The sequence below is a fragment of the Amblyraja radiata genome, chromosome 3, assembly GCF_010909765.2.
Source record: "Amblyraja radiata isolate CabotCenter1 chromosome 3, sAmbRad1.1.pri, whole genome shotgun sequence".
In the NCBI taxonomy this organism is placed as follows: Eukaryota; Metazoa; Chordata; class Chondrichthyes; order Rajiformes; family Rajidae; genus Amblyraja; species Amblyraja radiata.
This window is the reverse complement of record NC_045958.1, coordinates 61,138,844-61,163,099: the sequence shown is the minus strand read 5'-3', so window position 1 is coordinate 61,163,099 and position 24,256 is coordinate 61,138,844. Positions and strand designations below refer to the sequence as shown.

At 45.4% G+C, this 24,256-nt stretch overlaps 1 protein-coding gene across 1 annotated transcript in view; it reads right to left on the bottom strand.

Annotated features, from left to right (window-relative positions):
- frmpd1 (FERM and PDZ domain containing 1) overlaps positions 1-20,711 on the bottom strand; it is a 132,107-nt gene extending 111,396 nt beyond the window's left edge. The window contains exon 1 of the mRNA XM_033017891.1: positions 20,339-20,711. The gene's annotated coding sequence lies outside the window, so the exon portion shown is untranslated. The remainder of the gene's footprint in view (positions 1-20,338) is intronic.
- Positions 20,712-24,256: the final 3,545 nt, after the last annotated feature.

The window sequence follows — 24,256 nt, the reverse complement described above, 5'->3', positions numbered from 1 at the left end:
CCTGGTTTATTTAGATTGGCATGATTACCAGGGTAATTCAAGGAGAGCTGCTGGAGGAACTCAGTGAGCCAGGCAGCATATATGGATGAAAATGGACAGTCAATGTTTTAGGCCAAGACACATCAATGTGCTGAAAGAGTGAGGGCAGAAATTCAATGTCACAAGGTGGAGGAGAGGGCTGGGGCAATAGCTGGCAAGTGATATGTGGATACAGGTGAGGAAGGTTGATTGAGACTCAGCTGGGGGAACGAGGCCAGGAGGTAATAAGTGAAGAACAGAAGGCTGCAGATTTTTGAATCTGACAGTAGAGGAAGGTGAAGAGTGGATCCAAAGAAGGAAATGTGGTGGCAGATGGGAACCATGGAAGAGAGGGGAGGAGTGTGTGGGTGATAGGGATGAGGTTGCTGGAAGGAAAGGGGTAATAGGTAGCTGGGGTATGTATTTAGGGAATATGGAGAGGACCAGGATAGATTTCAGTTCAGATGAAGGGTCTTAACCTAAAATATTGACGTCCTGTTTTCCTCCAGAGATGCTGTCCGACCCACTGAGTTTCTCCAGAGGCTCTCCTTTTATTCTCCAGATTCCAGTCTCTTCAGCAACTTTGCCAAAATAATTTCATAAGTAACATGATATTGAATGTACAGTGTGAATTACTAATGGTTCAGGAGAATTTGCCATATGTAACAAGTTCATTCTCCTCATAGTGCTGGTTGATCTGCTGAAACAAACATATTTTGCATTGACCCATTTCAATTACCTTCAAAGGTACTGCATTCACTTATAAATTAGTACAGTTCCTGCTGTAATATCAACAAATAACAAAGTCCAAATAGAAAATAGTAAAGTTATCAACTGACTGTGTTTTGTTGAGGTATGGTTTATTAAACCACAACTGGGTGGCACTCCTCATTCAGCTGCAAACAGGTGCTGTAGCTCCATCCTGTGCACCCCGTCAGCATTGCTCCACCTGCTTCCAGGAGGAATTATTCAATGCCATAAACACACATGCCATGGTGCCAGCACTCAAACTGTTCCACCTGGTGCCAGTACTCCACCCGTTACACCTGGCGTCATTACTCCACCCGCTACACCTGGTGCCATTATTCAAGCTGTTACAGCTGGCGCCATTACTCCACCCATTACACCTGCTGCCTTTATTCTATCCATTACACCTGCTGCCTTTACTCTATCCGTTACACCTGGTGCCATTACTCGATGGGATACACCTGGTGTCATTACTCCACCCGCTACACCTGGTGCCATTACTCAAGCTGTTACAGCTGGTGCCATTACTCCACCCACTACACCTGGTGCCATCACTCCACCCATTACACCTGGCACCATCACTTCACCCATTACACCTGCTGCCATTACTCTATCCGTTACACCTGGTGCCATTACTCGATGGGATACACCTGGTGTCGTTGCTCCCCAGTGATGGTGACTCCACAGCCCTCTTATGGAACAAATTCCAAAGACTCACTGTGAGTCTTTGATACCCTGTATCACAAAGATACCTGGTTCTGGACATTTCAGCCTGGACAGACATCAACCGTCCTGTTAATCCATTTAAAAAAAAGTTTGATAATTTCAATAAGATCACCTCTCCTTCAAACAATTATAGACATGAAATACAAAAGCATTGTATGGCTTTTTATATATTAATATCATCATCTGGTTTTAATCTATGCATTTGTATTTTCATCAGGTTAATACACAGACCTCACAATGTCCAGTCCAGTATAATATTCATAACGCAGACCAGACTTTCCACCACTAACTCCATCTACATTTCATGCTGCATCGAAAAAGCAGCCAACATAATCAAAGACTTGTCCCGCCCAGGTCATTACTTCTTCTCCCTGCTCCCGTCCGGCAGAAGGTACAGTAGCTTGAAAGCGCACATTACCTAGCGATGTTACAATGCTCACCTTCAGCGGCGCTGCAGTTCTGCCACTGGCCGTGTGTGCGACTTTGGCGCCTTTGAGGGGGGAGGTGGGGGGGGAATTTAAATGCCGTTTTCTCCTGCCTGTCGGAGTCGAACTTTCTCAGGCTGTTCAGCTGCTGCAGAAAAATTGTTCCGCCTTCCGTTCTCGGAAGTTTTTTAAAAATATCGCGGGACAATTTAATCCCTGGAGTAAAATAAAAAAGCGACTTCTAAAGCCGTCAACGCCTACAATGGGACGGATCTCACGTAGGGGACAAAACATAAGGTAAGTCGTTTATTTTACATATAAACTTGCTTCTTAGGATGACTTTAATCCAAATTTCATTGGCGAAAATGTGATTTTGGCCCCATACGAACCGGCAGTGTTTTTCTTGCCGATATGGGGTTACAAATTCACTGCAACCGCAACGTTCCAATCAATTGCTTTCCACAAAAACCCACTCGCAAGATGATTAAAATGCCCATTAATTTACGGGAATTAAACATTAAATTCCTTCCATTTGGCCTATAAATTCATGACAATGAGATTTTAAAATCATGTTATATTGTGAATTTGTGTGTGAATGTTATTTGGACACTTAGGCTATTTTAAAATGTTAACCTTTTCTTAAGAAATGGATGGATGTTTAGATCTAGTAATTGAATTTTGTAATTAGCTACAATTAGGTAACTAACTAATTATATGCTTTAATTTCAGGTCATCGAAGTAAGATTGTTTCATATATGTTTCAGAATGCATCAATCTATAATAACTGAAAATTTCATTCAGTTCTCTTAATTTTTAAGAAAGTTATGGGCTTTTGATCACAGCTTTTGAATTAAGACAATGGAAAAGCAATAGGGAACAAGATGCTAATTTCAGAGTATGAAAATGGCCATAACTTTCTTAATACTGAAGATATGAAAGTGAATTAGGTGTCAAATTAAACTTCTTTTTATGCTTTATCTGATGGGATAAATTGCAGACTTGATTTTTTTAATCTCAAAATTTTGTAACATTGCTACATTACCAGATTCAGGAACAGTTTCCTCCCCCTCTGTCATCAGGCTTCTGAATGGTCCTTCCTTAAGCTAGGATACTGTTTGATTTATCTCTATCCCATTGGACTTAGTCGAAGGGACTGGTGCAGAGCAATGCTGAGAACTATATTCTGAACTGCGCAACTTCCCCTTTGCTCTATTGCTCCAAAGGAGGAGGAGCCATCTTGGTGAACGGCTGCTAGCCAGCAGCCGTCCGTTTTATAGTTTTATAGTCCGTCGTTTTTTTTATAGTTTTTAGTGAGTCCTGTTTTTTGTTTGTAGTGGATATGGTCTTTTTAATGTGGGGGGTAGGTGTAAACTTTATTTCTAGGTCCCTACCTGGTCGGTGTGGCAGCCTTTTCTCCGGGCTGCCCGTCGACCCGTCCTCGTGGCCTACCTGCGGGCTTGGAGCGCCGTTTCCTGGCGGGGACCGCCCAGCACCTCGGCCTCGGCGGCAGCACAGCGTTGAAGCGCTGGAGCGGAGCGGAGTGGAGCGGGCGACGCCTTGCCTGGGTCGCCGCGCTGGAGCTCTGGCGAGCTGGACCGCCGAGAGCAACATCTCCGGGCTGCGGGTCTGCGGAGCAGAGAGGCGGCGTGCGGAGAGGCGGCAGTGCGGAGAGGCAGCAGTGCGGAGAGGCGGCGATGACTTTTTCATCGGGAGCCTGGGAGCTCCAAACCGGCGCGGCCTTGTCGGCTTCGGCAGCCGCGGGCTCCAACCAGGAAGCGGCCGTTCCAGGTGGTCCAGCCGCCGAAAGGACTCTCCCGACGCCGGGGCAAGACCACCCGGTGAGAACGGCCAGGGACATCGGGCCTCCGTAGAGGCAATTGCAGTGGCCTCAATAGGCCTGTCTTTGGGGTGAACATGGGGTGGGGACTGGACATTGTGCCTTCCCCCACAGTGGTGTCCACTGTGGGGGATGATTTTTTTGTCTAATTGTAGTCCTGTAGATCTGTGTCCAAGATGGCTGCCGTGAAGGGAGAGTGGACGCTGGCACGCTTTGGCTGCCGCTGCTCTCTCTTCACACTGTGTTTTTGATTTTCTGATTTTGGATTGAATTCTGTTTTTAATTTGTGTCTCTGTGATGTCTTTATTACTTGTTATATTCCGATTATATGTTATTCCGATTACTATGTAAGGTGTCCTTGAGATGTCTGAAAGGCGCCCATTAAATAAAATTTATTATTATTATTATTATGATACAAGATACAAGATAGATTTATTCATCACATGTGCCAGATGACACAGTGAAATGAAATTCCCATACAGCCATAAAATAAAAATAAGGGACACAACACACGATAGAGTTTGACATAAAACATCCCCACACAGCAGAATCAGAGTTTCCCACTGTGTGGGAAGGCTCCAAAGTCAGTCTCTTCCTCCACTGTTCCCCATGGTCAGGGCCTCCCCGTGCCCTCCGCAGTTGCCGCTACGGGCGGCCCGATGTTCAGGCCCGCTCGCCAGGGTGTTGTAAGTCCGACGTCGGGGCTGCGGGACGTCCTCAGCGGCGTGGACACCAGAGTCGGCCCCCTCCTACCGGAGTCGGCGGCTCCCAAAGTCCGCAGGCCGCGCCGGGTGGAGACTGCTGCCCCAGGACTCCGTGTTGGCGATCAGCGCCGCCCGCGTTGGAAGCTCTTCCAAACCAGAGCTCCACGAGTTTGAACTAATTGTACCTAGGTATGGTATTTTTGACCTGTCTGGATTGCATGCAAAACAAAGCTTTACACTGTACATGTGACTAGAATAAAACTAAACCAAAAGCTACATTCTAGGTACAAAGCACCAAAGCCAGTCATGATTGTCTTAGAACAATGCACCCGTTGAGTGTTTGAGAAGCTGTTCCGCAGGACCCAGCCCGTCAATGTCCAGAGGCAGTAGCACTTTAGACTGCAGTTCCTTCCATAAAGCCTTTGCATTGAGGAAACGAGGAACTGCAGTTGCTGGTTTAGAAAAAAAGACAGAGTGCTGGAGTAACTCAGCAGATCAGACAGCATCTCTGGAGAAGATAGACGGACGATGCTTCAGGTCGAGACCTTCTGTCCCGAACAGAAGGATCCCAACCCAAAACTTCTTCCATCCATGTTCTCCAAAGATGCTGCCTGGCTTGCTGAGTTATTCCAGCACTTTGTGGTTATACCAAGCTTCAGTAAATCCCTCAGTACATACTGAATGGGAATAACCGAGACAGCAGTATTTGGTTACAGACATCTCATTACATTAGAAAACCAACATGTTTCGGGCAGATTTTCCCAATGTTGGGGGAGCCCAGAACCAGGAGCTACAGTTTAAGAATAATGGGTAAGCTATTTAGAACAGAGATGAGGAAACACTTTTTCACACAGAGAGTTGTGAGTCTGTGGAATTCTCTGCCTCTGAGGGTGGTTGAGGCCGGTTCTCTGGATACTTTCAAGAGGGAGCTAGATAGGGCTCTTAAAAATAGCAGAGTCAGCGGATATGGGGAGAAGACAGGAACGGGGTACTGATTGTGGCTGATCAGCCATGATCACATTGAATAGCGGTGCTGACTCGGAGGGCCGAATGGCCTACTCCTGCACCTATTGTCTATTGTCTATGGTCTATTTTGCAGATCCTCAATGTCCATCTGCGAGGATGTTACTGCGCCATCCTCTTCCTTACGGCTGTGGATCACAGAGCAACCCCATGACATTTTTGGAAGAAGAAGTGTGAAGAGCGGATCCTGGATCAGAAGGTGATTGTGAAGGATTCTGGGACACAGCATAAGGCTTCACCCCTCACATACAACCCTGCCCCTCCCCCTCAGCCCCCTCCTAAAAAAGGAGAAGGTTCTGCAGGTTTGTCTGGAGCTGACACAATTCCTGCTGTCAGTCTTTCCTCGGAACACCTCTAGACATTCTTCTTGGATGTTTCCCACTTATGTACTGGGGAGTATAATAAGGGCCTTATGATTTCCTGATCTGCGTAAACCCGCTTTCATAGCTCAGGGTTGTTTGGGGTCAGCAGCTTCACATTCAACTTTCTGGTCCTCATGAGACTGATTCCAGGGGAGGTGGTTTTGCCAAAATGAGGAAAATCTGCTCAATCTCTCCCCATTTTGGCATGCCCACCATCCCTAGAATTCATCTCGTGAAGTTTTCCTGAACTTCCTCTGTGGCAGGGACATCTTTGGTAGATAGGATGACCAGAGCAGACAATATTTCACATGTGTTCTCACCTGGACCCCACATAATTGGAGCAGGCCATATCTATTCTTGTAGACAAATGCTCAAGTCAAGTCAAGAGTTTATTGTCATGTGTCCCAGATTGGACAATGAAATTCTTGCTTGCTGCAGCACAACAGAATATTGTAGGCATAATACAGAACGGATCAGTGTGTCTATATACTATAGATCATACATACACACATTAATAAACAGATAAAGTGCAATGGGCTGTTATCGGGGAGACTAAGCGTAGGTTGGGCGATCGTTTCGCCGAACACCTCCGCTCAGTCCGCAATAACCTACCTGAACTCCCGGTGGCTCAGCACTTCAACTCCCCCTCCCATTCCCAATCCGACCTCTCTGTCCTGGGTCTCCTCCATTGCCAGAGTGAGCAACACCGGAAATTGGAGGAACAGCACCTCATATTCCGCCTGGGTTGCTTGCGTCCGAATGGCATGAACGTTGAATTCTCCCAGTTTTGCTAGCCTTTGCTGTCTCCTCCCCTTCCTTAACCCTCGAGCTGTCTCCTCCCATCCCCCCTGCCCTCAGGCTCCTCCTCCTCCTCCCTTTTTCCTTCCTTCTCCCCCCCACCCCCCATCAGTCTGAAGAAGGGTTTCGGCCCGAAACGTCGCCTATTTCCTTCGCTCCATAGATGCTGCTGCACCCGCTGAGTTTCTCCAGCATTTTGTGTACCTTCGATCTTCCAGCATCTGCAGTTCCTTCTTGAACAGGCTGTTATAGTTCATAGTTTGTTTGATGTTGTATTTAGTAGCCTGGTGGCTGTGGAGAAGAAGCTGTTCCTGAACCTGGATGTACCAGATTTCAGGCTCCTGTACCTTCTACCTGATGGCAATGGAGAGATGAGTGTGTGGCCAGGATGGTGTGGGTCTTTAATGATGTTGGCAGGATGGGTGTAGGTCTTTGATGATGTTGATGTATAATAAAAGCCTTTGCTCTCCTCATCCCTTGCTGTGCAAGAACACCAGGGTCACTCTGAGCACCAATAATGTTTGACCTCTCACTATTTTAAAAATGATATATCCATCTTTGTTTTCCAGCAAAGTGGATAACCTCACATTCCACATTATGTTGCATTTGTCATTTATTTTCCTCTTTAACCTACTCATAACCCTTAAAAGCTCTCTGTATGACCCCCATTGTATAGAATAGCTGGCTCTGTTTCATCACTAACCCTGTTGGATTCCACTTGATCTCATCTGAACAATTGTTATAGATTTATGACCATCCAGGACCCCCACATCAATCCCCAGGAGCCTTCATTACTCAGCCTCCTGACCCCAAAATATCATATTTACTCCTACTGCCTTCTTTCTGGCCAATGATACACAGAAACCGTTTTGATGTGTTGGGCTAGACCATTATTTGTGGGAACTTTTCCCTTTAATGTGTTACAACCTGTTTTTATGCTCCTTGAATCCTGTACCCCTCATTTTCTACTTTTCCTTATTTATCAAGGCCTTGAATTTCCTTCGCGGAATTTTGAAACCTTCCTAATCCGCAGACTCAATGCTTTACTCAGTAATATCGTACACTAGTTCCATTGATCTAATATTATAATTTCACCTGTTGGCCACAGATCAACTATCTTTCATATTGTATTTTGTTTGCCCAAAAGCAACATAGAGTAAACCTCTGATAATCCACTTTCCAGCCGTTCAGAAACCCCAACAGTTGCTTGGTCTGGCTCACCGGGTGATGTTTGCAGTACTCATAGAAACATAGAAACATAGAAATTAGGTGCAGGAGTAGGCCATTCGGCCCTTCGAGCCTGCACAGCCATTCAATATGATCATGGCTGATCATCCAACTCAGTATCCCGTACCTGCCTTCTCTCCATACCCTCTGATCCCCCTTAGCCACAAGGGCCACATCTAACTCCCTCTTAAATATAGCCAATGAACTGGCCTCGACTACCCTCTGTGGCAGGGAGTTCCAGAGATTCACCACTCTCTGTGTGAAAATAGTTCTTCTCATCTCGGTTTTAAAGGATTTCCCCCTTATCCTTAAGCTGTGACCCCTTGTCCTGGACTTCCCCAACATCGGGAGCAATCTTCCTGCATCTAGCCTGTCCAACCCCTTAAGAATTTTATAAGTTTCTATAAGATCCCCTCTCAATCTCCTAAATTCTAGAGCGTATAAACCAAGTCTATCCAGTCTTTCCTCATGACAGTCCTGACATCCCAGGAATCAGTCTGGTGAACCTTCTCTGCACTCCCTCTATGGCAATAATGTCCTTCCTCAGATTTGGAGACCAAAACTGTACGCAATACTCCAGGTGTGGTCTCACCAAGACCATGTACAACTGCAGTAGAACCTCCCTGCTCCTATACTCAAATCCTTTTGCTATGAAAGCTAACATACCATTCGCTTTCTTCACTGCCTGCTGCACCTGCATGCCCACTTTCAATGACTGGTGTACCATGACACCCAGGTCTCGCTGCATCTCCCCTTTTCCTAGTCGGCCACCATTTAGATAATAGTCTGCTTTCCTGTTTTTGCCACCAAAATGGATAACCTCACATTTATCCACATTATACTGCATCTGCCAAACATTTGCCCACTCACCCAGCCTATCCAAGTCACCTTGCAGTCTCCTAGCATCCTCCTCACAGCTAACACTGCCCCCCAGCTTAGTGTCATTCGCAAACTTGGAGATATTGCCTTCAATTCCCTCATCCAGATCATTAATATATATTGTAAATAGCTGGGGTCCCAGCACTGAGCCTTGCGGTACCCCACTAGTCACTGCCTGCCATTGTGAAAAGGACCCGTTTACTCCTACTCTTTGCTTCCTGTTTGCCAGCCAGTTCTCTATCCACATCAATGCTAAACCCCCAATGCCGTGTGCTTTAAGTTTGTAAACTAATCTCTTATGTGGGACCTTGTCGAAAGCCTTCTGGAAGTCCAGATACACCACATCCACTGGTTCTCCCCTATCCACGCTACTAGTTACATCCTCGAAAAATTCTATAAGATTCGTCAGACATGATTTACCTTTTGTAAATCCATGCTGACTTTGTCCAATGATTTCACCACTTTCCAAATGTGCTGCTATCCCATCTTTAATAACTGACTCTAGCAGTTTCCCCACTACCGATGTTAGACTAACTGGTCTGTAATTCCCCGTTTTCTCTCTCCCTCCCTTCTTAAAAAGTGGGGTTACGTTTGCTACCCGCCAATCCTCAGGAACTACTCCAGAATCTAAAGAGTTTTGAAAGATTATTACTAATGCATCCACTATTTCTGGAGCTACTTCCTTAAGTACTCTGGGATGCAGCCTATCTGGCCCTTGGGATTTATCAGCCTTTAATCCATTTAATTTACCCAACACCACTTCCCGGCTAACCTGGATTTCACTCAATTCCTCCAACTCCTTTGACCCGCGGTCCCCTGCTATTTCCGGCAGATTATTTATGTCTTCCTTAGTGAAGACGGAACCAAAGTAGTTATTCAATTGGTCCGCCATATCCTTGTTCCCCATGATCAACTCACCTGTTTCTGACTGCAAGGGACCTACATTTGTTTTAACTAATCTCTTTCTTTTCACATATCTATAAAAACTTTTGCAGTCAGTTTTTATGTTCCCTGCCAGTTTTCTTTCATAATCTATTTTTCCTTTCCTAATTAAGCCCTTTGTCCTCCTTTGCTGGTCTCTGAATTTCTCCCAGTCCTCCGGTATACTGCTTTTTCTGGCTAATTTGTACGCATCATCCTTCGCTTTGATACTATCCCTGATTTCCCTTGTTATCCACGGATGCACTACCTTCCCTGATTTATTCTTTTGCCAAACTGGGATGAACAATTTTTGTAGTTCATCCATGCAGTCTTTAAATGTCTTCCATTGCATATCCACCGTCAACCCTTTTAGAATTAATTGCCAGTCAATCTTGGCCAATTCACGTCTAATACCCTCAAAGTTACCTTTCTTTAAGTTCAGAACCATTGTTTCTGAATTAACAATGTCACTCTCCATCCTAATGAAGAACTCAACCATATTATGGTCACTCTTGCCCAAGGGGGCACGTACAACAAGACTGCTAACTAACCCTTCCTCATTACTCAATACCCAGTCTAAAATAGCCTGCTCTCTCGTTGGTTCCTCTACATGTTGATTTAGATAACTATCCCGCATACATTCCAAAAAATCCTCTTCCTCAGCACCCCTGCCAATTTGATTCACCCAATCTATATGTAGATTGAAGTCACCCATTATAACGGTTTTGCCTTTGTCGTACGCATTTCTAATTTCCTGTTTGATACCATCTCCAACTTCACTACTACTGTTAGGTGGCCTGTACACAACACCCACCCGCGTTTTCTGCCCCTACTCCCTTTGCACTCCCTGGATCCCGCACTCCCTCTAATACACCAGTTCTCCATTTCTCCATCACTGAGGCCCCACTTCCTGTGCTCCCCCTCCGTCACTGAGGCCCAACTTCCTGTGCTCCCCCTTCCATCACTGAGGCCCCACTTCCTGTGCTCCTCCTCCATCGGTGAGGCCCCAAATCCTGTACTCGCGTAACACTCACTAGGATAGTGATTTCTGCAACTCCCTTCAACTCAAGGGGGCTTGGGTCCCCACACTTCTTTTTAACATATAATTTATTATCAAACTATCTAACATGTAAAGAAAAAATGAATTAGCCGTGTTGAGATTTTAATAGATATAATATCCAATAGTCCGAAGATAGACACAAAAAGCTGGAGTAGCTCAGCGGGACAGGCAGCATCTCTGGAGAGAAGGAATGCGTGACATCTGCAGTTCCTTCCTACACATATCCAATAGTCCAGTCTGCTGGATTAACAGCGTTTTACTGTTTTTATTGCCAATCTGATAATCCCAAAGCTTTGGCGCCAGACTTGAGTAATCGCACTACTGAAGCCAGGGAAGGAAACCTCAGAGGCGAAGAGTTATAGACCCATCTCTCTACTCTGTCACACCTACAAGCTATTTGAGAGACATCCTCAAACGCCTTGCTCCATATGTAGATGAACACCTAATATCAGAACAGGCAGGATTCCACCCAGGCAAGTCCACAACAAGCCGACTCCTCAACCTAATGCAACATATCAAAGATGGCTTCGAACAAGGGCAAATCACGGGAGCAGTGTTTGTCGATTTGTCAGCAGCATACGACACTATCAACCACAAACGACTCCTCTACAAGATCCTTGAGATGAGAAAAGATCTGCATCTAACCAAGCTATACCAACGATGCGCCAAATTCGCAGGTTCTTTGTCAAGAAAGGAGGGAAACTTAGCAGATGGCGACGACAGAAGAACGGCCTCCCTCAAGGAAGTGTTCTGGCACCGATCCTGTACAACATCTACACCACTCTTTAGACAATCGTCAGCTGACCAACGACCTGAATGAGTTTTACTGCAGGTTTTACCAGCAGAAATGTAACCCTGGTACAACCCTCCCCCCCCTCTCCAACCAACACAGCTTGACTGCAGTCTGCAAAGACTGAACCCTTCTACACCCACTCCTCCCCAATCACCACTTCATACCTACTTACAGTAAGACTCCTGTCTGAAAAGACTGGACCCTTCCCCACCCCAACGAACACTTCATAACCCACTCACAGCCTGACCCCAGTCTTCAAAAACTGGACCCTTCTACACCGACTCCTCCCCAATCACCACTTCACACCTACTTAAAGCAAGACTCCAGTCTGAAAAGATCGGACCCTTTCCCACCCACCCCTCTCCAATCACCACTTCACACCCAATTACTCACACCTCCGTGCAGCACAACATCACTTCTCCATCATCAACAATAAAAATAGAGGAGGTGGAGAGGCTGTTCAGAAGACGGAAATCTCCAGGACCGGACAATGTTTCCCCCTCTACTCTCAAGCTCTGTGTGAACAACTGGCACCGGTCTACACAGATATTTTCAACCAGTCCCTGCAAACCTGTACTGTCCCTGCCTGCTTCAAAGTCTCCACTATTGTCCCTGTACCCAAAAAGGGCAAGGATTACTGGTCTTACTTACTACAGGCCTGTCGCACTGACCCCTGTAGTCATGAAGACCCTTGAAAGGCTTGTGCTGGCCAAACTTACTAACTAACCCATTTACTTTTACATCCAAGTTATTTATATATCACACAAATACCATGGGTCCCAGCACAAATCCCTGCAGAACTCCATTGGTCAGGGACCTTCAACCTGAATATTGTCCTTCCACCACAACCTTCTGTCTTTTATGAGTAAGCCAGTTCCAAATCCATGCAACCAAATTACTATTAATTCCATACATTTTAATCTTCTGGATCAGCCTACTATGGGGTACTTTATCAAATGCCTTGCTAAAATCCACATAGTCAACATCCACCACCCTACTCTCATCAATCACCTTTGTCAAAAAACTCTATTAAGTTAGTTAGACATGACATGCCATGTACAAAACCATGCTGACTGTCCCTAATTAGCCCATTCTCTTCCAAAATGGGAGTTAATCCTGAAGAAACCTTTCCAATAGTTTCCATACCAATGACGTGAGACTCACCAGCCTATAATTTCCTGGATTCTCTCTACTTCCTGTGTTATAAAGAGGAATAACATCAGCTATTCTCCAGTCCTTCGTTACCTCACCTTTGTCTAGCGAAGTGGAAAAGATCTTCATCAAGCTTCCCACAATCTTCTCTTTTGCCTGGCTCAATAACCTGAGATAAACCCATCAGATCCTGGGGATTTATCTGCCTTAATGCTCTTCAAGAGCCTCAACGCTTCCTCCTTCTTAATCTCAAACTGTGCTTACACATTAGTATTCTCTATACTGACTCACCGTCCTCCATGTCTTTCTCCTTGGCGAAAACAAATACAAAGTACTTGTTTAATACCTCGCCTTAATCTAAAATCTTCAAATTTTCTTTGATCTGACACACTATTTTGTGACTTATTTTGGCTCTTCTAATCACCTTATTTCCTCCTTCCTTTACATTTCTCAAAGGCTCTGTGTGATTTCAACGTCTTAAACCTTGCATGCATTTCCTTTTTCTTTTTGACTAAATTTACAACTACTTTGGTCATCCAAGGTTCCCTTACTTTGCCACTGTCGTGTCCACTTTCCGTTGCCTTATCAAGGCCATGCTTCTCTGCTGAAAATTTCCCAATCCTCAAATTCACTGCCTTTTGCAGCAAGCATTTGTTCAGAGTAATGAGGACTGAGAAAAAATTATAGCTGTGGTCAGATATTTTTTCCCTTTTTTTGCCTTGGAGCGACACAAGTGAATTGTAAACCATAAATTAATTATTTAGACATCAGCCATGCAAATTCCTAATCAACTACCTATTACTTTCTGTCCCAATTTACTTTGTTTAGATTTAATCCTGTTTTCAGATGACATTAAATCACTTTCTATTATTATATAAGAATCTGTCATTACATGATAACAGCTCCCCAGAGCCCCCTTATCTGCCACATTATCAATTAACCCATCCCTGAATAAAATATTCAAAAGGGAACTGCAGATGCTGGAATATCGAAGGTACACAAAATTGCTGGAGGAACTCAGCGGGTGCAGCAGCATCTATGGAGCGAAGGAAATAGGCGACGTTTCGGGCCGAAACCCTTCTTCAGACTGATGGGGGGTGGGGAAAGAAAGAAGGAAAAAGGGAGGAGGAGGAGCCCGAGGGCGGGCGGATGGGAGGGTGGGAGGAGACAGCTAGAGGGTGAAGGAAGGGGAGGGGACAGCACAGGCTAGCCAAATTGGGGGAATTCAATGTTGATGCCATAAGGGCGCAAGGACCAGTCCGCCTTAACCTACCTGACCTCCCGGTGGCTCAGCACTTCAACTCCCCCTCCCATTCCCAATCCGACCTCTCTGTCCTGGGTCTCCTCCATTGCCAGAGTGAGCAACAGCGGAAATTGGAGGAACAGCACCTCATATTCCGTCTGGGGTCCTTGCGCCCTTATGGCATCAACATTGAATTCCCCCAATTTGGCTAGCCTGTGCTGTCCCCTCCCCTTCCTTCACCCTCTAGCTGTCTCCTCCCACCCTCCCATCCGCCCGCCCTCGGGCTCCTCCTCCTCCCTTTTTCCTTCTTTCTTTCCCCACCCCCCATCAGTCTGAAGAAGGGTTTCGGCCCGAAACGTCGCCTATTTCCTTCGCTCCATAGATGCTGCTGCACCCGCTGAGTTCCTCCAGCAATTTTGTGTACCCTGAATAAAATAGCCAGGTCCATCATTGTTCCTGAACACACTGATCCATAGACTGGTCTCTAGGCTTCCACACTATTACTGCTCATTGGTTTTGCCCTTCCAAATACTGTATAGGTTAAAGACACCATGAATATGTTATTGCCTTTGTTGCACACACCTCGAATCACCATTATTATTTGAATTATTGTTTGCAACTCCTACCAATGTTTACTGCCACTCGCTCTTAGCTTAATTTAAACTGAGTCTCTTTTATGATTTTCTAAGTTAATATTTTTCCTTCATTTTTCCTTTCTTTAGATGTCAGGGCTAACCCCGCTCCATTTCCATTTTGCATAATTCACCTAAAAGTTAGGCCATCAATGAGGTAATTCCAGAGAACATTGAGGAACTAAAGAGGAACAACATAGGTTGGAGAACCATGAAGCCCCTCTTTCACTCTCCGATACACTGGTGGGAAGCAACCAAGGAGAACATCATGAGGTTCTGCATTCTCAAAGGGGTTCAGAAAGCAAGACAGGGTCAGGAGGAATTGTGCCAACTCCAGACAGACTTACTCCAGACAGACTCAACCCTCTGCAGTTGAGGGGGGTGGATCATGAAGGAGGATCTCCAAGAGGTAAAGAACTGGAAAGCCATGCTTTTTGCCACAGAATGTTCCAAGAACATCTTCTGATTCAGAATTCGCTCTGAAGCAGAATGAGATTAACTCACGCTTCTTCTTCCAAATTTTTCACAGGGGGAGCTCTGTGATCCACAGTCTTAAGGAAGAGAATGGTTTGGTAGCATCCTTGCAGATGGATAGTGAGGATTTGCAGATCCTTCTATGCTAGTCTGAATGAGAGAAAGACCATATATAGCACAGCCTCCCAGCATTTCCTGACAGTATGGAGGTCTTGGAGGACACATAGAAACATAGAAAATAGGTGCAGGAGTAGGCCATTCGGCCCATTCAATATGATCATGGCTGATCATCCAACTCAGTATCCTGTACCTGCCTTCTCTCCATACCCCCTGATCCCTTTAGCCACAAGGGACACTAAGCGGGAGAATCTAAACCAACCACTTGTCCTGAAGGAACGACAGGCTCTATCCATCCTTTGACTTGAATAAAACTCCTGGATGCCATGGCTTGCGGGCTGAGTTGTACTCGGTTGTGTGGGACTGGGTGGGCCCTGACCTGCTGGAAGTGTACAATGCTATGCTTCTGGCTGGCAGCATGCCAGACTCCACGAGGAAGGGCATCAAAACCCTCATCTACAAGAAGAAGGGGGAGAAGGTTAACATCAGGAATTGCAAACCCACCTCACTGCTAAATGTGTTCTATAAGATCCCGTCCAAGTCCATCACCAACCATGTCAAGTCTACTCTGGGACAGGTGATCCACCTGAACAAAACCTATGGTGTACCTGGCAGAAGAAGCTTTATGAGAATGTTGCCTGGACTTGAGGGCCTGAACTATAGGGTGAGGTTGGGCAGACGTAGACCTTATTCCTTGGAGTGTAGGAGGATAAAGGGTGATCTTATAGAGGTGCACAAGATCAGATGGGGAATAAATAGGGTAAATGCACAGACTCCTTTACCCAGTGTAGGGGAACAAGAACCAGAGGACATATATTTAAGGTGGGAGGGAAAAGATTTAATAGGAATCTGAGTTGCATCTATTTTCACACAGAGAGTGGTAGCTATACGGAACGAGCTACCAGAGGAAGTAGTTGAGGCAGGTACTATAAGAATATTCAAAAGACATTCAGACAGGTACATGGATTGGAGAGGTTTAGAGGGATATGGGCCAAATACGGGTAGATGGTGTGGGGATGTAGTAGATGGGGCATCTTGGTCAGCATGGGCAAGTTAGGCCAAAGGGACTGTTTCCATACCATATGACTATCTGCTAGGCCAGAGGGAAGTGCTCTACCCAATTCATTCAGCTGGTATTGCTCAACCAGCTTGGGCCAGGCAACTGAGATCAACCAACAACACACAAGCAGCAATGCCAGCCAGTAGAGCAACACAGTGGCACAGCAGTTAGCTCCAGGATCCTTTATTCAATTTTCAATATAAGGGGTGTGAGCAAATAGTTTGCAAGCTATCCCATGACTGCACGCATCGCCTTAGGATGCTCCAGTTTCCAATACATTTCAAAGAGGAACTAGTAGGTTAAATGATCTGTAAGTTGTCTCCTCGTGTAGACATGTGACAACTAAATCGAGGGAGACTGAATGAGTATTTGAGAGAGAATAGGTTGTGGGGCTACAGGAAACTACAGAGGTGGATATATATCTAATGGGACTGGTCAGTTGAGAGATGACATAGACCCAGTGATAAACAGGGTCCTAAGGAGTATTTTAAATTTGTCTTGTGACATTCCATGCTCAATTCCTCCTTTTTTTTGTATGTATCAAAATAATTCATTTAATTACTATCACGATACAAAATAAAACTGTGGTGACACACCCACCACCATATTACAAAATCACCAAATTATTCAGACACTAAATTTCCAAACAACTATGTTACAAATAAACTAAAGAACTACCATACAACTATGTCCCTCTCTAACACCACCCGGACATGGACGTAACCCCGGTAAAGCTCGGGCAATTCAATTATTTCTTGGCGACATTGCTCTGGACTTTATTCCTGGGCAACAATGCTCACTCACCTGCACCCAGGTGGCATTGTATGATCCAATATTACTAGGCAGCATTGCTTTATCTGTCATCATCCATCATCAGTACCCCCGCATTCGTGTGCAGTAAAATACACCTGTGTGGCATTGATGGCCGGGTGTAGTTGATGGGAAAATGTCTGATCAGCCACAGCCCTGTGATGTTGCTCTGTCTCACACACCCCAGCACAATTGCTCCAATTACACTGGCCAACAAAGTTGATCCAACAACACGAGCGGCATGTATCTGGGCAGCCTCAATCTATCCAATCCACCTGGGCATTCCCACTTAATCTGATCCACCCACTTAGACTCACTTGAGTTGATCTACCAGGTTAACCTCTCTTGGTATGGTCTACCTAAACATCCTCACTCAATCCAAGGAACCCAGACAGGCTTACGCCATCCGATCTACCCATGTGTCATCAAGCCATCTGGTGTTATCCAGGTGAATTGTTGGCTCAGTATTCCAATGTGACCTCACTTAGTTAAAATACCAGATGGCTTTGTTTGATTAAGTTCAAGTTCAAGTTCACATGTATTGCCACATGCACCAATTAAGATACAGTGGAATTTGATTTACCATGCAGCCACACAATCAAAAAGAGCACAATACACAATAGAATATAACATGAACATCCACCACAGTGGAATCAACATTCTTCACTGTGATGGAAGGCAATAACGTTCAGTCAGTCCTCCTCCTTTGTTCATCCGTGGCCGGGGCCATGAACCCTCTGCAGTCGCCGCTACGGACGGCCCGATGTACAGGCCCTCTCGTCGGGATGCTCGAAACCCCGACATCGGGATGGACGGACACTCCGCGGCTTGGAAGTCCCGAATCGGCCGCTTCCTACCGGAGACCGCGGCTTCATGATGTTATATGCCGCAGGCCGGTGGTTGGAGCTCTTCTCCGGCGATCCCCGGCGAGAGATCCCAGACTACACGATGGAAAGTCCACGCTGCGCCCGGGGCTAGAAACTCCGCAGACTGCGGCTTCAGGATGTTATAGTCCGCGGGCCAGCAATTGGAGCACTTCTTCTGGCGATTCCTGGCAAGTGATCGCCTGGCTCCGCGATGGAAAGTCCGCACTGCGCCCGCTGCTGAAGCTTGGGTCCGACTCCGAGAGAGGCCGCACCTATCCAAGTTGTTAGGCCGTGAGGGAGGGCGAAAATGCAACTAGGAGAAATGTCGCATTCCACCAAAGTAAGTGACTGAAAAACAGTTTCCCCCTATTCCCCGCCAACCCCCCCCCCCAACACTAAAACACACTAAAACACACTTTTAGACATACTAAAAACAAAAAAAAGTTGAAAGGCCCAAGAGCGGAACTCACTATCAAAACATGGAGGGGACGGGGGACACAATTTTTTGGCGGCCACGCACGCATGCGCACACTCACACACACACACACACACGCGCGAGGCTTTGGAGGCTCAATCCAGCGCTAAAAGCGGAGATTTTAAAATCGGGATCACAAAAACTTGGGGAGGATGTCTCCCACCTCTCAAAACATGGGGGGGGACGTGTCCCCTCTGCCCCCCCCGGGTTTTCTGCCCCTGAAAAGGCCGAACAGCTGCTGGCAAGGCTGCCGGCTCACGGCGCCCCCAGATGGTTTTGTTTGATTAATTAAATGGAGGTTCTCTTTCCAAACCCACAGATAGCGTTGCATTGTACCAGGCATTGGTCACTGCTTTGAGGAAGAAGGCTGAGAAACTAACCATGTAGCTTCCATAATGTGTATAGAATTTTGACCAACCACCCTACTTTGCGCCAGTCAATTTATTTTCCTTTGACCACTGTGGAATTAGACAGATTAGGTGCTATAGTTAATTTCCTTTTGTTAATTATAGGTCTATCTCTTTTAGTGCACCTTAAATTAGGGAATGAAAATTATGAGAATTTGCACTTATTTATCACTTTTTTTCACTACTAAAGCCTCATATATTCTGTACCGTTTACCTCTCTGGGTCGTATTTCAATATGATTGATTGCATAATCTAATGATTTAAACTCTCGATAATAAGATTACAGGACTCCCTGAAATAGCTTAACCCCAGTGGCCTGTAGTGTTTATCTGGATCACTGCATATGGTGCAGATTTAGTGTTATATAATGAGGGCAGTTTAATTCACTTTGTCAACGAATAAACAAAAGATTCATTATCATATGAATATTCTTAGCACAAGTTTTGTCTTACATTTGAAGTAAACACTTCACTAGATCAAAGCCTATCGGAGGACATTTCAAATGCGCAGTAGTAAAACACGAGCTCCTAACCTCTGTCATAAATGTTTAATCAATTCTCTTCAAAGCTACGTGGATTAGCATTATGGACCGAGGCAGATGAAGATCCGTTTCAGTACAAAGCCACAGAATCTGAAAGTCATGAGTTTGTCTCACAGGAAGGAGCCAGCAAATGTTCTGACCCACCAGTAATACGAAAAACCCCTGGGGACACCACATCTGACGTAAGCAGCAAACTTTACACTTGAGATCAAATAGCTATGTTTAAGCAGCAAGCATTGCCTACCCAATTAGGGCTTTCAATTAGAGCAATAGGTCTTTGTCCACAAGGGTATCAGGAAATATGGTCAAGGGGCTGAATGGCCTTCTCCGGTTCCAAATAACATCGGAATTACTGTAAATTGTCAATTTATTCAATCACCAGATAGTTTCCTTCATGAATAATGGAAATATTTAAAGTATTAGTATAAAGTATAAAGGAAATAAAATGTTTAAAAACACAAAATTGTTTAAAGTGCTATTTTTTTACCATTCCAAATGTTGCTTTAAATAATTTTTCCATTGATCATGACACTTAGTTTTGTTCAGCAAGATGAGTACAGACCATTTTCCTTTACCTTTTACATGCAACTGTTCTGCTCTCTCAGAATTTGATGGCACGCAAAAATCTGACATTATGCTCGACGCACAGAAGCACCTTTAAAATGCAACTGTGCCACCTTTAGTTTCCTTTAAATTATGCCACTGTGTTTGTCATTGTGCGCAAAATAAATCAAAGGATGTTCAACCATTATGAATAAAGCATGGACATTAAACTTTAGCTCAAAGTGTTAGCACAAAGCAGAGTTCAGTACGATTTTTTAAAAATCACTTTGAAAATTTGTTTGAAGATTGTACATATATATTTAGAAATGATTTTTTTAAGCTCAGTACACAAGCCTGGCAATATCAAGTACACAGTATTGGCAATATCAAGCAGTCAGTCAATACTAATATCTGACTGAGTTTCGCAGTCCGTGCCCTTAGTACCTTATCAGCACATTTAGTTTTGCACTCTTTAGTACCAAAATGAAATGGTCTCACCTGCTATAAAGTGGGGGCTGACTTTCCATCGGCTCCGTGGAGATCCAGCTCTCAAACACAGTATGATGTACTTCCCTGAGTAATCTCCACGGCTGAAGCTCTGATTATTGGCTCTAAGGGATCTTTGTCCTTGCAAGGTCAGCAAGCATTTCAACAAATCCTCACTCCTGCAACTAAGTACTCTTGCACAGGAGCCGACTCCTTTGGTGATCTTGCAAACATCCAAGGCAGTTTATCAATTAAACAAAATATATATATTTCAGTGATGTGCCCAGCAATTGTCACAGAAGTACTCCAGGGCCTGACCACTGTTTATCAACAGCAAAAAATAACAGACTCTATAGCATTGAAGACAGCAGCTTCTTGACTGCACGTAGAGTGACAGAAGGATGAGAGGAAATGGAGAAGCACTCCTTTAAACAAAAGCTTTTCAACACAGCGACAGAAAAGAGAAATGATCCAATTATGAGAACCTTGTGTTCCATTATGTAAAGTGCTGTCTGGTGACGTGATACAGTGTGCAGCAACATCTTCAGTTAAATGCTTCTAATGCCTTTTTCACTTTTAGTGCTTTTATTATGGAAAGCGACTCTTTTTGTACCTCCTCTGAAGAATTGCTGGACTCAGGACAAATGGCATGATATTTCTCCAAGAATGACAGATGCTCTAAAGAACCAGGTAGGAATTTATACCTATTTTGCAGAACGTGCAAAGCCAACAAAATATTTTATTTTAACTTTGTAAACTTTAAAGTTAACAAACACAATATCTCAGCTCACAACAATCACAAGCAGTTGGGACCAGATTTGGAAGAAAACTGTCAAATAATCCCTACAAGTATTTATACAATTTTCATTTGAAAGTCATGACTGAATTTTCCTCCAGCTAGATCTCAGGCAGTGCATTCCAGATCGCAACTCACTGCATAAATCTTTCATCTGCTTGTCCTCTCTGGAATTTGGCAGTTATCTTTAATCTGTGTCCTCAGATCATCAAGTCTTCTGCTGCCAGAAACAATTTTTCGTTATCCATTCTATGAAAATCCTTCAGGATTTTTGAACATGTAGACTAAATCTTCTCTCAGCCTTTTCTACCCCAAGAACAACCCCAAATACCCCAGCTTCACATCTGAAGCAGTCGGCGATCACACATAATGGGCCGTAGTTCACAGAAGAAGATCAGATATTTTCTGATGACTGTCAGTTGGATCACCAAACATCACCTTATTTTCTGTAGAGCAAAGGAAAGGCATAAAGCACAGAAATTTTCCAACGAACTGCTGAAGAAGATAAATAGTCAGTGTTAGATCCCTTTCAAAACATCTCAACCTTGTGCCATATCCCAACCCAAACATTGGTGAGCAATCCTGTACGGAGATGTAGGAGTCCAATTTTGTTTAGTTTAGAGGTACAACGTGAAAACAGGCCCTTCGGTCCACCCAGTCTGCACCAACCAGTGATCCCCGCACACTAGCACTATCCTACACATTAGGATATTTTTCCATTTTTACCAAAGTTAATTAACCTACAAACCTGTATATCTTTATAGTGTGTGAGAAAACCGAAAATCCGGGAAAACCCCTTGCGGTCATGGGGAGAATGTGCAAACTCCACACAGACACCACCCATAGTCAGGATCGAACCCGGGACAATGGTGCTTTAAGGCAGCCTCTGTCACCAGGCTGAGTTCCAGCCAGTTAACTGAGTCCCGATACCAATCCCAAAGGCTGAGTGTAAGTTTCTGGACACCATCACGGTACGGGTTGGGCCCGTGAACTACAAGGTATGGCAACACTGGGGAAGGGAATGGATGCAAATCTATCATGTAAATCTCATTCAAAAATGAATTGACCCCCCATTCCCTTCTCACAGCATAGGCTGAGAATTCTGAAGATGTACAGGTCAGAGTCCAACGCCATCGAGACCGGCTCTCTTCCCACCAGCGGCAACAGCCAGCTGACATTGTGGACAGGTTTAAGGGCGACTTCATGATGGCCCCTGAGCAGCCATATCCCATGAGACACACACTAACTCTGGAGTAACCCTACAGAGTCCAGAGGCACGTGGGTGGGCCATTGAGGAGATTGTTGAGCAGATGAGGGCGCTTGGTGTAATAGAGGAACCATACTGTCCTTGGCTCAGCCCAGTAGTCCAATGGCACATTCAGGTTCTGCAATGATTACCGACATCTCAACAAAGTCTCCCAGTTTGACAGCTATCCTCTGCCCCACGAGTGGATGAGCTCACGGAGAGATTAGTTAAGTCACTGTATATTTCCACATTAGACTTAACAAAAGGGTATTAGCAAATCCCACTCTCATCCTCTGCTAAACAGAAAACAGCCTTCTCAACTCCTGGCTTATGGCAGCTCACAGTTCTTCCCTTTGACCCCCATGATGGCCCCACCACCTTACCTCCACCGCCATTACACTGTGGCCTACCTGCACGATGTAGTCATCCACTTGGAGGATCGGGGGGAACATCTGCTGCACCTCCAGGGTGTGCTACAGACTTTACTGTAGGCTGAGTTCACAGCCAACCCCAAAAACTACAGCATCAGACAGTCAGAGACACGGTTGCTGGGATACTGTATCGGCCGGGGTCGACTTAAACCGCAGGAACTACCAACATACGGAGAAGGCGCTGTCCTGAACGGCTGCCTGTCCTGCAGCTGTCCGTTTGTTTTCCCTTTTTTATTATTTTTAGTACGTTGAGTGTGTAGTCAGGGGGCCTAATCTTTTTATGTGTGGGGGGTGGTGGGGGGGAAGGGGGAAACTGCTTTTCGAGTCCCTACCTGGTCGGAGGGGTTACTTTCCTCCGAGCAGCGCCTTCGACCTGTCCTTGCGGCCTACCAGCGGGTCCTGGAGCGACGTTTCCCTGAGGGGACCTGGCCAGAACATCGGCTTTGGCGGCGGCGCAGAACATCAGCTTTGGCGGCGGCGCAGCGCTGGAGCGCTGTCGTGGAGCGGGCGATGCCTTTCCAAGGGTCGCCGCGCTGGAACTCCAGTATGCTGGGACCGCCGATGAGAACATCGTGGAGCCGCGGTTCTGTGGAGCGGCCAGCTGCGACGCTGAACGTTACATCCCGGAGCCTGGGATCTCTCGCTGAGATCGCCAGTGTGTGGAGCTCCGTCCGGCGCGGTCTGTTGGCTTGGAAGCCGCGGTCTCCGGTGGGAAGGCGGCCGTTCCTGGCACCCCAAGCCGCTGGGAGTTCTCCCGACGCCGGAGCACCATCACCCGGCGAGAACATCGGGCGCCGTGGCGGCGACTGTGGAGGCCTCATTAGTCCCGACTCTGGGTGGACAAGAGGATGGGGACTGGACTTTGTGCCTTCCCCCACAGTGGTTCCCATGTTTTTGTGTTTTGGTGTTGAACTTCTTTTTGAATGCTATGTTGTATTTTTATTAGTGTGCTGTAAGGCAATCTGAATTTCCCCTGAATAAGGGGATTAATAAAGTCTAATCTAATCTAAGACCCAGATATGTGCTGCCTTGGAGTTGACTGGCTATTACCACCGGTTTGTCCCACTTTTTCTCCTCAGTGGCAGCCCCCTTCTTGGATTTGTCCAAGACAGGCCAACTGGAAAAAATACGGTTGACAACAGCGGCAGAAGAAGCCTTCCAGAAGTATTTCTAATATTTTTATGTATCACTTATCTATTCTCAGACATTTTCCTTGCCACTCCTTGCATTTTTCATCTCTGGCATTTTTGTATTTAGCTTCTTTATTATCATAAACCAATACTTTCCATTTCATTTTAATCTCAATCGCTTTAGTCAATTGGGAAGATCCAGCTTTGGAAGCTGTTCCTTCCATCTATCCTCCTTGAAAATGTGTCTAGTCTAAAAAGTTATTTTATTATTGGGCGGTTAATATCTATATCACTAAAAGTCTGATCTTGACTGCTTTTGGCTCACTG